Consider the following 12,548-nt stretch of genomic DNA (forward strand, 5'->3'; position numbering starts at 1 on the left):
GTAAATACGTTAATTGAATTTCTCACACCATGACATGTCCCCCAAACACACACACACACACAAATTTGTATCAGTGAGAATGTACACTCAACACTAAGTGGCAGAAATGACCTAAGTGGGTTAAACAAGTAAGGAGTTTTATTTTTTTTCATGTAAAAAGTGTTCAGGGAATAGGCTTTATCTGTCTTGTGTTTCCTCTCCATTCAGTCATTTTAGGATGTGGCTTCCAAGCTGATCATTATTGCCTCAAGGTTTCAGAATGGCGGCTCCACCTCCAGCATTGCTTCGCATTCCTTCCAGGAAATAGGGGAAGATTCAAGGTGAAATATATAAGGCAGCTAAGACTCTTTACCATCCAGGAGATTTGTTAGAAGTTTCACTTCTCTATCTTGACCCGAGTTGTGTTATCTGACCACCCCTCAATGTAAGAAAAGCCAGAAATTATGTCCCTCCTTTTTTCCAGTTACACAATGTGACTTTGAAAGTCCTCCCACTAAGAGGTGAGGTCTCTTTCCCCACTCCTTAAGTCTGGGCTTGCCTTAGAAATTGTTTTGGCTAGGGGAGCCTGGGTGGCTCAGTCCGTTAAGCAGCCACCTCTTGATTTCCACGCAGGTCGTGATATCAGTCCTGGGACTGGATGGGCTCTGCACTCGCAGCTTTGAGCCTGCTTAAGATCCTGTCTCTCACTCTCTGCCACCCCCACCACTCGTGCTTGTGCACTCTCTCACTCAAAAATAAATAGATGTTGCGGCACCTGGGTGGCTCAGTCGGTTAAAGCGTCTGACTTCACCTCAGGTTATGATCTCACAGTTCGTGTGTTCGAGCCCCGCATCAGGCTCTGTGCTGACAGCTCAGAGCCTGGAGCCTGCTTCGGATTCTGTGTCTCCCTCTCTCCCTGCTCTTCCCCCACTCATGCTCTGTCTCTCTCTCCTTCAAAACTAATTAAAACATTAAAAAAATTTTAATAAAAAAATAAATAGATGTCGAAAAAAATTTTTTAAAAAGAAATTGTTTTGGCCAATAGAATGAGTGGAAGGGATGTTGTGCCAGTTCCTAACCCAGGCCTCAAAGCAATATGCATGCTTTGTCTTGCTCCTTCAGAGCTGTATTGATCCACTGTGTGAATAAACCCTGGCTATCCTCCTGGATGGTGACATTCACATGGCTCAGTCACCTCTGTCACCCCAGCCAATAGCTAGCCAATCCTTAGATCTCAGACATAGAAATGAAATGCACCAAGACCAAAAGAACCTCCAGCTGAACCAAGCCCATATTGTTGAACCATATTGACTGATTGAACCATAAATGGTGATTGTTTTAAGACACCATATTGTGGAATAGATTCTAAACATCAAAAGCTAACCGATACGGTTGCACGAAATAAAATTATGGCTATATTTGTAAAGGAGAAGGTAAGAAAGGGTAATAATTAGGCAGCTAGCTGTGTCTGTCATGGGGTGGACCAGTAACTCCATGGTATTTTGGGGGGCTCAAAGAAACTGATGTGTCTTTTAAGTTATTACTTTCAAAAATTCAATAAATAGGATAATTATTTAATGATTATTTCTACACAAGGCTGAGAGATTCGGGATGTATATCGAGTAGGCATGTACTACAATTAGTGGGCAGCAGATGAGCACATGGGGGCCGTGTGACTCCTTCAGTTTCTTACCCAGGGTACCACCACCAGCCATCATCGTGGTTTGGTTCCAGTGTTTTTATTTTGAGTCATATATTGTTTAGTTCATGTCCAGGTGGGACTGATGGTTAGGTGGGAGGGCAAAGAAATGCTGGTGTGGAAAACACATTAAGAGACACATCAAAATCCCATTAAGATTGTCTTCACTGGATCTGTGGGCTACAATCATATTATCTGTTTCTCAAATAGCTTGGAAACTTTCCATGGCACTTCAGGAGCCAGTGCTAAAAAGGAAAAAATAAAGCAATGATTGTTATTTATTTCTAAGTTGGCATATAGTTTCTTGAAATAAGGATTAGCCATACTTACACAGTGATGTGCAAAGAAATACTTCTAAAATGAGTCAGAATCCTTCTCTCACATTTATTCACTTAGAGACACAACAGAAAAACTATAAAAAGGAACTATTTTTATTTTTTATGAAAAATGCAAGAGTCCCCAATAGCTGTTCATAAAAAAATAGTATTTTGTGGTATTTACATTGAATACTATGGTATGAAATTATGTTTCAAACTATAGTTTTGTATATATTCATTACCAAAAAACTAATCATGACCTATGTTTGATAATTAATCTAAGCCAGCATGTCTCTTACTAAATGAGGATACTTAAAAGTATAACTTTATATGTGGTATGTAATCATTAAATAGTTTATTTTGTTTTATTTATTTGTTTCGAGAGATAGAGAGAGACAGAGAGAGGAAGTGAGTGAGGGGTAGAGAGAGAGGGAGAGAGAGAATCCCAAGCAGGATCTGCACTGACACGTGGAGCTCCATCTCAGGAACTATGAGATCATGACCTGACCCGAAATCAAGATTCGGATGCTTAACTGACTGAGCCACCCAGGCACCCCAATCATTAAATACTTTAAATGAAATATATATGTATATATGTATGTTTATGTGTATATTATATATACATATATATATATAATATACACACACATATGTATATCATAGTTACTTAATTTGTATTTTACTTAATGTTGCTTCTTTAACATAAATTTCTGAGGATAAATAATGGCTCCATGGGTAACAAAGGGTATTGTTAATGGGATAAAAAAGATGTAACTAATGAAAAGAATCCTGCCATGGAGATGTGTTGTTTCAAGGTCCTGGGTGTTTTCTTTTAAAAAAATTTTTTACCGTTTTATTTATTTTTGAGACAGGGAGAGACAGAGCATGAACAGGGGAGGGTCAGAGAGAGGGAGACGCAGAATCTGAAACAGGCTCCAGGCTCTGAACTGTCAGCACAGAGCCCAACGCGGGGCTCGAACTCACGTACCGCGAGATCATGACCCGAGCCGAAGTCGGCCGCTTAACTGACTGAGCCACCCAGGCGCCCCGAGGTCCTGGGTGTTTTCTCAGACTCCGCACTGCTTATCTCATTCATAACTTGTTTCTGCATCAGCCCCTTGCCCTTGACAGAGGATGAGGTATTTGCCGAGTTAAACATGGTGGCCTCACCCTCATGTATCTTGGTTTCCTTTGACTGGGAATCCTATTTGCTCCCCATGTTGTACAGCAATGTGTTTCTTCTTTGTTTACAAATGACCTTAAGTGAGCAAATCCTTTTCATCTTAAGGACTCTTTAGGAGTTGAGGGTGAAATTAATTTGGCAGGCATAATTCTTACTAGAATTCAATTCTGAAAAACCAGCATCTGGTAAAGAGGGACCTGTGCACTGGAGAAGTGTTGAAACTTTCAGAGGCTACACAGGATAAAAAGTAATGAAGGCCATTGTCTCGATTTTTCCAAAAGGATGATGGAAATCTGGAGCATGAATCTATTTTGGTGTTCTCAGCCAAGGGACCATTTAAAATGAATCAATATAAAACAATGATGCTCTGTACAGATGCAGAAGAGCCTTCAAATAAGGAACTCCACGTTTCAGAACTCAGTGCTGTCCTAATTCATGATGGCTCTGCCCTGTGAATGTCCCTATGTGTAGCAGGCCTGGTTTCCATTTTTAGTATCAGGGACTAGAACAGAGGGGAGTCACATTGGCTTCCCCAGCTTCCCACAAAGTTGAAAAGAATAATGAATGAAGGGCCAACACTAGAATCTATTTTCAACTCACTTTGACATAACTGTGTTTTCTGGATACATAGCTGAGATTTTTAAACGACAATAAAGGTACATTCTTCAGGTTTTTACTCTGACCTAGTAAACTTCTAAATGAGTACAGGTAAGGCTCTTCTCAGGGAGACCAGGCTTTAATGTATAAAAACAACATTGTACAGTTCTTAATTTTTTATACAATTCTCCTTTCTGAATTGGATTTTATATCTGTCGAAGTCCTAGACTGTATTTTTGTCTTCATTCTGACCTCAAATTTATTAAAAAAATTTTTTTAATGTTTATTTTTTTTTTTCTTGAGAGAGAGAGACAGAGCACAAGTTGGTAAGGGGCAGATTGAGAGGGAAACACAGAATCTGAGACAGGCTTCAGGCTCTGAGCTGTCAGCACAGAGGCCACAACAGGGCTCAAACTCATGAACCTTGAAATCATGACCGGAGCTGAAGTCAGATGCTTAACCAACTGAGCCACCCAAGTGCCCCATTCTGACCCTAAATTTATATTGGGAACATACATATTTATCTAGGTATCAGGGGCATACAAAAATGTATTGATGGGAATATTAGAGGACAGGACTTCTGATATGTGTGCCTTAGGGGCATCTGGTAAGAATTCCAGAAGAATGCAGACTATGGTAAAAGTCTTGACAGGTGTATGACTGAGGGTGTTTTAGGTGCCGGTCACAATAGAAGCAGATACTTAGGGTTAAGGTGAAGACAAGTATGTGAGAAAATATGAGGGAGACAAGAAGGAATGGCAGAAGGGTTGGAAAATGTTAAAACACAAGTTCTAGGTGAGGTGAGACATCGTCATTGCACTGGCAGTATTTTGGACATTGCATGATGTAATCCATGCAGAGCCCTTAGCACAATGCCCAATGCACAGCAAACACTCAGGAATATTTATTGAGGGTGTCCTTTGGGGCAGGCTTTTTATGAAACTCATTTACTTTTCAGAATAACATTACAAGAGAGATGATACTATTATCATCATATAGATGGGGCAACTGAAAACTGAAAAATTAAGTTACTTGTTCAAGGTCACATAACCACTAGTCAGAGACCAATCATTTAGCTGCTAGGCTATTCTGCTTCTTTGTTAGCCATTATCATTAGTTAATGCTAATTTGCTGTTGTTACTATTATTTGTTAATAATAATACTCCATGCTATGAATAATACACATTATTATTCTTTACCATCTCCAAGTGCTCACTATTATTCTTAATAGTAGAGTCTTAGTATGATTGCATAGTTTTTAAGGGCCTAGGACCTGGAATTCAGCCTGCCAGTATTCAGATACTCTTTTCTTCCACATCCAATGAGTTTAAGCCAGTTTCTAAAGCTTTCTCAACTGGTAATATCATCTAGAAAATGGGTGTCACACCTGTATTTTTATCATTAGGGCCTATCACTGACATTTTTAAAAAAGTCTTTCCTTTTGGGCGCATGAGAGGATTGCACTTTCCCATGCCATCTGAAGGAAGGTATGGTCATGTGACATGCATTTCACCAAGGAAATATGAGCAGAAGTAACTAGATGTTTTAAGAGCCAGGAAACCACTTGCCATGTCCCCTGTTCCCTGCATTGGCAATCACAATGGCGGACTGTCACTTGAGTCCCTGAGTGACTGTGTTGAGTAGACTCCTCAGATAGCCCACGTTGGGCACATAGCATGAGTGACAAGTAAATCTTAGTTGGGTTAAGCACTTGAGATTTTTAATTATTTGCTTTTACACCATAATTAGCTTATCCTGATCTAGCTGGACATGACTCGGTCACCCAGTCAGGATTAGTTAAATTATGCTTCAAATACACCAAGTCTCATAAAGACATTATGTAGCTCATGCTGCATGAACATCATGGGTTGATTGGATACTCTTCTCTATGTCATCCTCATTCAGGCATCCAGGCTGCACACCAGGCATCCTAAAACTTTCTGGTTGTCATGGCATAAGCAAAAGAGAGCATGGCAAACCAACTTCAAACTTCTGCCTGCAAACAATTCACAGCACTTTTGCTCATATTTTGAGGGCTCCAGCTAATTGCAACAGTGTAGAGAACAGCAATCCTGCCTCTACTTTAGAAAGCAATAAGTACTATAATACATTAATGAGAAACACTAATCTTACATCATAGAAATCTCCCATATTTTCTCCATGTACACATTGTTTCACATGTATATTGCCAATTTTAAATGTTATGTCTTTATATGTAAGTATGTATCCTGGGTACAGAAAGTGATTCATAAGAAATTGACAGCTTAGTCCTAGGCTTAAAAAAGATATTTGATCAGATCTCTCTAGTGAAATTTTCTTTTGGATCTGCACAACTTTTTTAACTTGTATAGAATGTATTCCTTGGGAAAGAAGAAAGGATTGTGGCCTCTATCTTCTGGTATATTTAGTTATCAGAGCCCTTTCCAAAAATATTAATCAGTGGGCCCTCTTTACTTTAGTTCAGGGGCACTTAAAGGGATCTCAAGACAACTTCTCTCCAAATTTCACTTTCCTTTATCCTAGTTTATAAAAAAAATGCTCATTGTGGTTATGTTTTAATGAAGTTATAATCACGTATATATTGCCTACTATAGGTATCTCATTACCACTCTGCAAAGAAATATCTATAAAAATTATTAAATTTCCAAGACTGACTTAATTGAAGCTTGGCTTGATTTCAAATCTAACCTTATTTCTGTGTGCTCACACTCATTAGTTGGCTATGTAAGTCACATTGGCTACTAATTTGATTTTTTAAAAGATGGAAGGAAAATAGAGGGAATACTTGTCCCTTATACCATAGCCATGATTTTTCTCATTCTGATGATGAATCCATCCAGTGTTTGAATGAATTCCCATGGGCAGCCATTCATCTGGAACTTTCAATAACGTGAATGTGATGTCTACACACAGACCTCCAAACCAGCTGAAGACCTACCAGCTTGCCTGCATAGAAAATTGAATTCTGCTTCCTCGAAGATAGCAGGGACAAGCAGAATGTAAGGATCAATGAAGATTAATGGCATACTGCTTGATGCAAATTAGAGCGGACAGAGGAAATGTAGTCTCTTGGGGCTAATCAGGGGCTTATCAGGGGCCAGACTTTTTTTCTAAAACCCAACTCCAAAACTTTTGCTCTGAGATATGGATGCTGCTTCTGCAGCCCCTGCCACTGGCAGTGAGAATGGCACATTTGAGATGGAGTTATGTCGCTTTGGAGTTCACAAAAGGGAAAATAATCTGTCATACCAGTATTTCTCAAGGTCTCATAGTGTTTACCTTACATTAATGACAGGAAAACCTTTGAATATCTCCAAAACATCTTGTGGCTAGCATTTACAAATGACAGAATGTGTTTCCTTCTTGACTTTGTTGCTGGGAAGCTCAGAATTAAATCTGTAACACAGTTTAAACACTGTTGCAGAAAAGAAAACATTTTGGGGGTACTGCCCAGCCTTTGCTTTGCTTTATCTGACCTCATATACTATCTTCTGTTAATTATTTTAAGACTTTTTATGGAACCATGCAGGAAATGAATGGATGCATGACTTAATTCATTGACATTCTTATGGCTAACTATCAGTGTTTAAAGTTACAAGTGATAAGGAGTGCCTGGGTGGCTCAGTTGGATAAGCGACCGACTCTTGATCTCAGCTCGGGTCTTGATCTCAGGATTGTGAGTTCGAGCCTCACTTGGACTCCATTCTGCGTGTGGAGCCTACTTAAAAAAGAAGTTACAGTGATGATACAAAAACTTACCAGAAGCCAAAATATTTCATAAGCCAGAGGATACATAAACCTATAGCTATTGGGGAGGTTGTTGACATATAATCTCTTTGGATTGACTGGTGGTCAATTTCAGGGCTATTTTGAGCCAGAAATGCATTCGTTGCTCAAAGAAATAGTAGGAAATATGGTCAAGCTTTAGAGAGAAAAAAAAGAGGCCAGGCCACTTACAGGTTGGAATGTAAGTGGGAAAATTTCATGAGCATCGGGATTCAAAGGGGAAGACAATGCTTCATTTTGAGGAGAAATGGAGAGTTGTTATCAACATTAATGAACTCCTTTTATGTCTTGGGTAGCCCACAACTGCTGGGGTCCTGGTGCAGCATTACTACCTTGCTTACCAAATTCATTGGGACAGAAGACAGAGGTTGTGTTTGGGTGGGGGGAGGGAGGTCTGTTCTCATCTCATATAAGGTGCATTGAGGCAGGAAAACAGGCTGTTATCCACAGCAACTATGGCAGTAGAGTTAAGCTCTTGGGGCTGGTATTCCACTTGCCTATTAGTCTACTGGTGGCTGATGGTGAATCCATAAAGGTATCCAAAGTGCCTTTGGAGACTGCTCCTTAGAGACAGGAAATGGACCAGAGGATATGACTGGGGACCAGTATCTGGGTTTGTTGACAAGGAAAATATATTTTTTTAATTTTTTTAATGTTTATTTATTTTTGAAGGAGAGAGACAGAGCCTGAGCTGGGGAGGGGCAGAGAGAGAGGGAGACACAGAAGCAGAAGCAGGCTCCAGGCTCTGAGCTCTCAGCACAGAGCCCGACACGGGACTTGAACTCACAAGCCGTGAGAGATCATGCCCTGAGCTGAAGTCAGACACTTAACTGACTGAACCACCCAGGCACCCTGACAAGGAAAATATTTTTAATAGACTAAATGGCCATGGCTGGAACAAAGGGTGTGTGTGTGTGTGTGTGTGTGTAACTCACTTAACTTGTTTTTAGCTCTGCACTAGAGATGCTATTATTTTACCCATTATACAGAAGAAGAAATTGAGACATTGAAACATATAATTTTCCCACAGTCACTCAACTTCTCAGGCTCGTAACTGGGATTCAGACCCAGGCAATGGGACTTCAGGCTTAGCCGCCACACCACTTCTACTCTGTTACTCTGAATCCCTGCTTGGAATGGCATTGGTGCCCTGTGCCACAGTGACTAGGATGAACTCAGGAGTGGTAGAGTTAGGAGGATCCCTCACCAGCAACCTCACACTCCAATCAGCCCTTCTTCCCCTCTCCATCACCTAACACCATGGCTTCTTTTTTGAGTTTGACTCTCAAACCCAGAATGGATTCTCTTTTCTGAAAAACAGATTCATTGGTTGAGACTTGTTGCCCTCAACTTTGAAATAGCTTGTCTACGTGGAACTGGTTCCCCTATCTGTCCCTCAAAGAACAGACTGGGTCTTGGCCTTTTCTCTTTTTTAAGTTGATGTATTTCCTCTGCAGTGGCCATCTTGGCAAAAAGCATTGCATCTTTTGCCAAGCTTCTAAAAAAAAATAGTAAATTCCCTTTCATCCTGCTTCCAGGAAAAATGAGTCTTGTACTGGTCCTTGAAATATATAATGCAGGAAAGAGCTCAAGAGATCCTCTGCAGGACAAAGTAAGTCTGTCTCTATCAGTTCAAATAAAATTCAACAAAAAGCTGTACCCACTTCATAGTTAGGCTCACAGAAATTGGCCTCATTAGAGTCCCTAAGTACCGACACCACCACCAATTATCTTATGACTCGTAGAGCCTTACTTTTGTCACAGATCATGACCAGACAATGGTCTACTTGGCAGGGGGACAGCCCTCTGTAATAACTGGCCATAAAGACCATTACTGGTGTCACTCCTTCTGCCTGTGATCTGCCATATGCTCCAATTACCATTGAAAAGGTATCAGAAGATAATCTACGGTCAGGCAGGAATATTGAGTGCTTCAGCTCTGCTGTTTGACAAGGGTAGAGGACAAGAACAGTTGATTTTACCCAATAAGTTGTTTCTTCTTTCAATTAAACAGTTGAGGTACAAGCGTGAGAAGAGAGTAAAAAAGAAGAAAATAAGATGGCAGTACCCCTAGTCATTGTTTCCCAGATTCTCTCTCCCTTTCTCTCAAAGCACTTGAGATCTCTTTCCCTATGTTTACTTTAAATTGTCTTTATCTTTCTGAGGGTTCAAGATAACAATTAACACCTATAACAAAAATTTAAGGGTTGCCAGTTACCCAGGAATTCTAATAGCAATTAAAATGTTATCAGGAAAAATTTAAATTCTAGCTGAAGAAAAAGAAAAACAATATCATTAAAAATCTTCAGTGACATTTTAATGCTGGAAACAAAACTCTTCCCAGATCTCATGGGTAATGCTTTGTGTGTAGAGAGACCTTTTAAATAAATGTCACCTAGGACAGGGAGGGCCCACCTGCTTAGAGCTGGTCAGGCAGGTTTTCAGAGGCTCTGGGCCACAGTGCTGGACTCTCAAGAAGGGTGAAGATTTACATATGGTTGGGTCGTGCCTGGAGAACTGTATCAGTCAGGGTTTGGCTAAGAAAACAGACCCACTGTGAGTAATACGAAGTGATGGCTTTATTATAGGAATTAGACCTCATGCGACTGTGGCAAGAACTGGGAAAGCGCAGATCCAGAAGAGGAATGTGCGAGTCAGAGAATCAGCTGCTGACTAGTCTGGCTGGAGCTCTGGTGTGGTTGATGTCAGAGCTTGAGGGAACATTCTGGAAACAAGGGCATCAGGCCATCAGGGTGGGATCCCCAAAGGAGGAAGCCAATGAGGGGTCTATGGGAAGCCCTTGCTTCTGTCTAGGGCTTACCTCCCTGGGTCCACTTCAAAACGTTCATGGGTGAACTTCGAAAACATGATACTAAGTGATAAATGCCTAGCACTGTAAGGGTTAAATTGTAGTGTAGGGCTAACCTGTAGCCTTAAGAAGTAACAGCTTTGTTTTAACACTATAGGTTAAGAGATGACAGCGTTATCCTATCCACCAAGGGATGTGATTAGTGTTTGATTGGATTGGGGCAAGGGCCTGTTTGAACCGTTTCCACCTGGGAACTATTCCTTTGTTCTGTTCCCAGGTGATGATAAGACGATGTGGTCGGCTGTAAAAACTCTTTATCCCTGCTGTTCGGGACCGCCCTCTGCTCAAGAGTGTCGGTGCTGATCGATAGGTTGGCCTTGCCTCTCATTGCAATAAACTTGGTTGAGACTGTCACTGGTGCCCTAGCATTCCGTTTCAGGAGTCGTGTGGATGCAACAGTACCTGGGCAGGGCTGCAGCTTCACCTGTGGGGAAGAGGAGCCGACAAAGGGCCAAGGAGATGGGGGGGGGGGGTGGTAAGCGGGCCTGCCAGACATGTCCACCCCAACCTCACACCATGCCTCACCACTAGTACAGTAGAGTGCCTTTGGAGAGTAGAGTGACTTCTGTTCCACTTCCTCCTTCGGAGTCCCACGCAGTTTCTTCCTTTGGTCGTCTCTAACGGGGATCAAACAGAGAAGGGAATTCTTGGAAACACAGTTCCTGACATTAGCCAAGTTGACATAGCCCAGCACTCCGTCTACATAATAGCTCCTTCACCTCAAGCTCTCTGGCATTTTGTTATTCCAATAAACACTTACTGAGTACTCATCACTATTCTAAGCATTAACATATCCCCAAAAAATGGCTTTTTAAAATCTTTCAGGAGCTGATAGTCTAGTTAGCAGAGAGAGATGTGAATGAAAACGTTCAATGAATTCAATGTGATAAATGCAGTATTTCACATATGAACAAAAATGATTTAAAAACACCAAAGAAGAGATTCTTTCTAAGGTAATCAAAGAAAGCTTTTGTTAGATATGAAATGGTAGTTAATACAACCCAGCAATTCAGCTCCTATTAGAGAGAAATTAAAACATGTACAAAGACTTACGTATAACAGCATCAATAAAAGTAATACTAAACTGGAAACGTTTCAAATTCCATCATATGCAGCAATCAAAAAGAGCAAACTAGGGGTGCCTGCGTGGCTCAGTCGGTTAAGCATCTGACTTTTGCTTAGGTCATGATCTCACAGTGCGTGAGTTCGAGTCATGCATCGGGTGAGCTCCAGCCCCACTTTGCATAAAACACGATCCCTGCTTTGAGTGAGCTCTACTTCTCTCTCTCTTTCTCTCTCTGCCCCTGGTGGGACTCTCTCTCTCTCTCTCCCTCTTTCACTTGCACTCTCTCTCTCAAAAAAAAGGAATAAACTACTGATAATGTAATGCGGGTGAACTTCAAAAAACATTATACTAAGTGATAAATGCCAGAAATACTAAAAGCAGATTTGTACTTGCCTGGTGCTGGGGTTGGGATCGTGGACTGATTGCATATAGGAATGAGAGAATTGGGGGTTTGATAGAATATTCTACATAACTGTATACATTTACTAAAACCCATAGAACTATACACTTAACAATGAGTGAATTATATGATATGTGATTTAAACCTTGATAAAGCTATTAAAAAACATGGCTGCTTTCTTGCTTGATGGGCCATGGCAGTAACCCTAAGATGACAAATACTTTTGTTTATGAATTCTTTGAAAGTCTGGTTTTGTTAGTGAATGCCAGTGGTTGTAACAGATAAATTCCAACATCTCAGCAATTTAAAATGATAGAAATTTATTTTTTGTTCATATAAGTTCACAAAGGGTATTCCTAATTGGCAGGCAGCTCTCCTTCAGATGCTTTTTCAAGGACCCTAAGCCTTCCCACCTTGTGATTCTTCTATTTCCAGTTGTAGATTTGAAGATGGTGTTATTCATCTGTGTCAAGCCAAGGGAAGATGAAGAGGGCTTGGAGGAACATGTGCAGTGGTAGTGGAGTGGGGGGGGGGGGGGGGCTTCTGGGCCAGACCCAGATGGGAAACGCTTCAACGTCACTTACTTTCCAATGGCTGAGACTATCATAAAGCCACACCTAAAGGCAAGAAGGTTGGAGAAGTGGTGTAGCTG

This window comes from Acinonyx jubatus, chromosome A3 (genome assembly GCF_027475565.1).
Source record: "Acinonyx jubatus isolate Ajub_Pintada_27869175 chromosome A3, VMU_Ajub_asm_v1.0, whole genome shotgun sequence".
NCBI classification, from domain to species: Eukaryota; Metazoa; Chordata; class Mammalia; order Carnivora; family Felidae; genus Acinonyx; species Acinonyx jubatus.